At 54.7% G+C, this 5000-nt stretch overlaps 2 non-coding genes and 1 pseudogene across 2 annotated transcripts; all 3 read left to right on the forward strand.

Annotated features, from left to right (window-relative positions):
* The first annotated feature begins 2395 nt into the window (after nt 1-2395).
* Nucleotides 2396-4281, forward strand: LOC126317901 (small subunit ribosomal RNA). Its single transcript, XR_007557008.1, has one exon. It is a non-coding gene; the product is annotated as a small subunit ribosomal RNA (ribosomal RNA).
* Nucleotides 4282-4642: 361 nt separating this feature from the next.
* Nucleotides 4643-4797, forward strand: LOC126318004 (5.8S ribosomal RNA). The gene has a single exon (XR_007557094.1). It is a non-coding gene; the product is annotated as a 5.8S ribosomal RNA (ribosomal RNA).
* Nucleotides 4798-4985: 188 nt separating this feature from the next.
* LOC126317973 (large subunit ribosomal RNA) overlaps nt 4986-5000 on the forward strand; it is a 2974-nt pseudogene continuing 2959 nt past the window's right edge.

Genomic DNA, 5000 nt, shown 5'->3' on the forward strand with positions numbered 1-5000 from the left:
TAACCTAACTCAAGTTGTCCCTTAACCTAACTCAAGTTGTCCCTTAACCTAACTCAAGTTGTCCCTTAACCTAACTCAAGTTGTCCCTTAACCTAACTCAAGTTGTCCCTTAACCTAACTCAAGTTGACCCTTAACCTAACTCAAGTTGTCCCTTAACCTAACTCAAGTTGTCCCTTAACCTAACTCAAGTTGACCCTTAACCTAACTCAAGTTGTCCCTTAACCTAACTCAAGTTGTCCCTTAACCTAACTCAAGTTGTCCCTTAACCTAACTCAAGTTGTCCCTTAACCTAACTCAAGTTGTCCCTTAACCTAACTCAAGTTGTCCCTTAACCTAACTCAAGTTGTCCCTTAACCTAACTCAAGTTGTCCCTTAACCTAACCCACGTTGTCCCTTAACCTAACCCACGTTGTCCCTTAACCTAACCCACGTTGTCCCTTAACCTAACCCACGTTGTCCCTTAACCTAACCCACGTTGTCCCTTAACCTAACCCACGTTGTCCCTTAACCTAACCCACGTTGTCCCTTAACCTAACCCACGTTGTCCCTTAACCTAACCCACGTTGTCCCTTTGCCTAACATAGTTCACTGCTCGGAATCTCTGGTGTCGTTGTTATCCTCATGTAGATGTCTTGCGAGTGTTGCTTACTTTCCACATATTCCCGCTATCCACTGTCAATTGTACTGCAATAGGACTATATCGCCGCCCCCCCCCCTCTGTCCCCCTCTTTGTGTCTCTGTCCTCTCAAGCTGGTCGGTCTGGCGTTTGAGTGTTAAATGAGCCTCGCAGCTGTTCAGTTGCATTCAGATGTCGACGCCCTCAGTGTACGTCGTGGTATGGTCTGTGTCCATTGTCCGCTGATGTCGTACGCGTAACCCACACGCTGTACCGATCATCGGTCGTTACGTACAGAGTGAAGTAGTGTGATACGTGTGACCGTACGCTGGCTGTGCCCAACGGTGTCGAATCTCAATTTCCATATGTTGTGCTCGATGCTACTTGTCTCGTCTCCCAATAACAGCTAGGTTGCACTGTGGTACGCCGTAGAGGCGTGTGGGAGGAACGTACGAACGCATTGTATGTCACCCTGGGTCGCTGGGGGTGGTGGTGCGGTGAGTCAGGTCAGGTCAGGTCAGGTCAGGTCAGGTCAGCGTGAGCCGTCTGATGTAGTGACGCGTGTATTCCGACTTTGTCGTATTGCCTCACACAAAGTGCTACCCTGGTGGACCGCGTTCCATATCTGGGACATGCCGCAGATGCCGGTTGACAGTGGATCGCGGAAGGGACATCGCATACGTGCGCGGGCCACCTTCCACGTGTTCTCTTCTGCACATGTCGCAGTGTGTATGTGGTCTGATGTAGCGTGTCGTGACACATGACATCCTGGCATGCAAGAATTGTTGAATTCGCAAATGTAGGTGGACATCTACGTTTACTGCCCAAGATACGCAAATGAACTGGAAATCCGTTGTTGAGCGGTTGTTCACGCTGGAGGTGAATCTGTGATGGCGACGATCGGTACAGCTATTAACCGGTTGTTTCAGCGGTACCCGCCACATCCACACACGTGACTAGGTCCATGTGGGTATGAAGCGATACGCGGCGGTGGCTTGGTGGGACTGTTCCCGGCCGGTGAAGGGGGGCCGCCCGGCGTGTTGGCCGCGCGCTGCGTGGGCGCACGCGCAACAGGCGGCTGGTGGGGGGCGCCGAGTGGCAGGAGCGCCAGCCGACGGGCCCGGCAGGCGGTGCAGCTACGCTGCGGCGCACCCTGCACGCGGCGCCTGGCGGCCAAAGTTGGTTCAGCCGAGCCCGGTGCGAAGCGCGGTGGACATCTGCAGTGTGCTGGTCTGATTGAGGACTGTGTGCGTTGAGGATGCGCCGCCGCCTGGCACTCGGCGCCGCGACGCCGTCTGCTGCTCGGTCGCCCCAGCGGTTCTCGCAGGTGGTTTGTATCGCAGTTGTGCGGACGTGTTGGCGCGTGCGCTGTGCTGGGAGAGTTCGCTTCTGCACCCAAGTGGGGCTTTGCCCTTGTGTGGCGCTGGCGTTGGAGCTGCCGGTCACCATAGGTGGCGCGTGTTGTCTCCCGCCGGCAATGCCACGACAGCACGCTCCCGGGCCTCTGTCGGCAGCGGCAAGCTCAGTTGGGAGCAAGGGTGTTCGCACTAAAACCGTCTACTCGCCTAACTCCGGGCGATTGCGCCTCTCTCGAAACCGACCAAGTACCTAGGACGGCGCTGCGCGCCGCCGGGACCTGAGAGGGTTTCGAGGTGTATCGTGCAGGGGAGCTCGGCCTCCTCCTGTTTGCAGAATAATTGAGCGGACGCTTGCGTGTTCGCGCGGGCCCCCGGGACACACTCCCGGGCGGCCGGCTGCTCAGCTCTAGTTGACGCAGCTCCCTGGTTGATCCTGCCAGTAGTCATATGCTTGTCTCAAAGATTAAGCCATGCATGTCTCAGTACAAGCCGCATTAAGGTGAAACCGCGAATGGCTCATTAAATCAGTTATGGTTCCTTAGATCGTACCCACGTTACTTGGATAACTGTGGTAATTCTAGAGCTAATACATGCAAACAGAGTCCCGACCAGAGATGGAAGGGACGCTTTTATTAGATCAAAACCAATCGGATTGGCTTGTCTGGTCCGTTTGCCTTGGTGACTCTGAATAACTTTGGGCTGATCGCACGGTCCTCGTACCGGCGACGCATCTTTCAAATGTCTGCCTTATCAACTGTCGATGGTAGGTTCTGCGCCTACCATGGTTGTAACGGGGAATCAGGGTTCGATTCCGGAGAGGGAGCCTGAGAAACGGCTACCACATCCAAGGAAGGCAGCAGGCGCGCAAATTACCCACTCCCGGCACGGGGAGGTAGTGACGAAAAATAACGATACGGGACTCATCCGAGGCCCCGTAATCGGAATGAGTACACTTTAAATCCTTTAACGAGTATCTATTGGAGGGCAAGTCTGGTGCCAGCAGCCGCGGTAATTCCAGCTCCAATAGCGTATATTAAAGTTGTTGCGGTTAAAAAGCTCGTAGTTGGATTTGTGTCCCACGCTGTTGGTTCACCGCCCGTCGGTGTTTAACTGGCATGTATCGTGGGACATCCTGCCGGTGGGGCGAGCCGAAGGGGTGCTTTCGCGTCCCGAGGCGGACCCCGTTTAAATCCTACCAGGGTGCTCTTTGTTGAGTGTCTCGGTGGGCCGGCACGTTTACTTTGAACAAATTAGAGTGCTTAAAGCAGGCAAGCCCGCCTGAATACTGTGTGCATGGAATAATGGAATAGGACCTCGGTTCTATTTTGTTGGTTTTCGGAACCCGAGGTAATGATTAATAGGGACAGGCGGGGGCATTCGTATTGCGACGTTAGAGGTGAAATTCTTGGATCGTCGCAAGACGAACAGAAGCGAAAGCATTTGCCAAGTATGTTTTCATTAATCAAGAACGAAAGTTAGAGGTTCGAAGGCGATCAGATACCGCCCTAGTTCTAACCATAAACGATGCCAGCCAGCGATCCGCCGCAGTTCCTCCGATGACTCGGCGGGCAGCCTCCGGGAAACCAAAGCTTTTGGGTTCCGGGGGAAGTATGGTTGCAAAGCTGAAACTTAAAGGAATTGACGGAAGGGCACCACCAGGAGTGGAGCCTGCGGCTTAATTTGACTCAACACGGGAAACCTCACCAGGCCCGGACACCGGAAGGATTGACAGATTGATAGCTCTTTCTTGATTCGGTGGGTGGTGGTGCATGGCCGTTCTTAGTTGGTGGAGCGATTTGTCTGGTTAATTCCGATAACGAACGAGACTCTAGCCTGCTAACTAGTCGCGTGACATCCTTCGTGCTGTCAGCGATTACTTTTCTTCTTAGAGGGACAGGCGGCTTCTAGCCGCACGAGATTGAGCAATAACAGGTCTGTGATGCCCTTAGATGTTCTGGGCCGCACGCGCGCTACACTGAAGGAATCAGCGTGTCTTCCTAGGCCGAAAGGTCGGGGTAACCCGCTGAACCTCCTTCGTGCTAGGGATTGGGGCTTGCAATTGTTCCCCATGAACGAGGAATTCCCAGTAAGCGCGAGTCATAAGCTCGCGTTGATTACGTCCGTGCCCTTTGTACACACCGCCCGTCGCTACTACCGATTGAATGATTTAGTGAGGTCTTCGGACTGGTACGCGGCATCGACTCTGTCGTTGCCGATGCTACCGGAAAGATGACCAAACTTGATCATTTAGAGGAAGTAAAAGTCGTAACAAGGTTTCCGTAGGTGAACCTGCGGAAGGATCATTACCGACTAGACTGCATGTCTTTCGATGTGCGTGTCGTGTCGCGCAACACGCTACCTGTACGGCAGTGGCCGTGCGCCGCGTGCGGAACCACGCGTGCCTCTCAAAACTAGCGGAAGTGTTGTTGTTGTGTGGTACGAGCGCTGAAGCTCTGGAGCGGCTGGCCTGCGGTACCTGGCGCCTGGCGCCGGTTTTGAATGACGTTCGCCCGAGTGCCTGTCCGCTCCGGTGTGGAGCCGTACGACGCCCATCGGCTGTGAGGCCGTTGGACACAAAAAAATAGTGGAACAGGGGCCGTCAGACGCCTCAGTCCCGCAAATGCTACTGTCTTGAAAGAGACAGTGGGAGACTGAAAAGGAAAAGATCACCCAGGACGGTGGATCACTCGGCTCGTGGGTCGATGAAGAACGCAGCAAATTGCGCGTCGACATGTGAACTGCAGGACACATGAACATCGACGTTTCGAACGCACATTGCGGTCCATGGATTCCGTTCCCGGGCCACGTCTGGCTGAGGGTCGGCTACGTATACTGAAGCGCGCGGCGTTTGTCCCGCTTCGGAGACGTGGGAGTGTCGTGGTCGCCTGTGTGGCCGGCCGCGTCTCCTTAAACGTGCGATGCGCGCCCGTCGCCTGGCGGTTCGCATACCGGTACTTTCTCGGTAGCGTGCACAGCCGGCTGGCGGTGTGGCGTGCGACACCTCGTACAACGACCTCAGAGCAGG

Source organism: Schistocerca gregaria, unplaced genomic scaffold (assembly GCF_023897955.1).
Source record: "Schistocerca gregaria isolate iqSchGreg1 unplaced genomic scaffold, iqSchGreg1.2 ptg000649l, whole genome shotgun sequence".
NCBI lineage: Eukaryota > Metazoa > Arthropoda > Insecta > Orthoptera > Acrididae > Schistocerca > Schistocerca gregaria.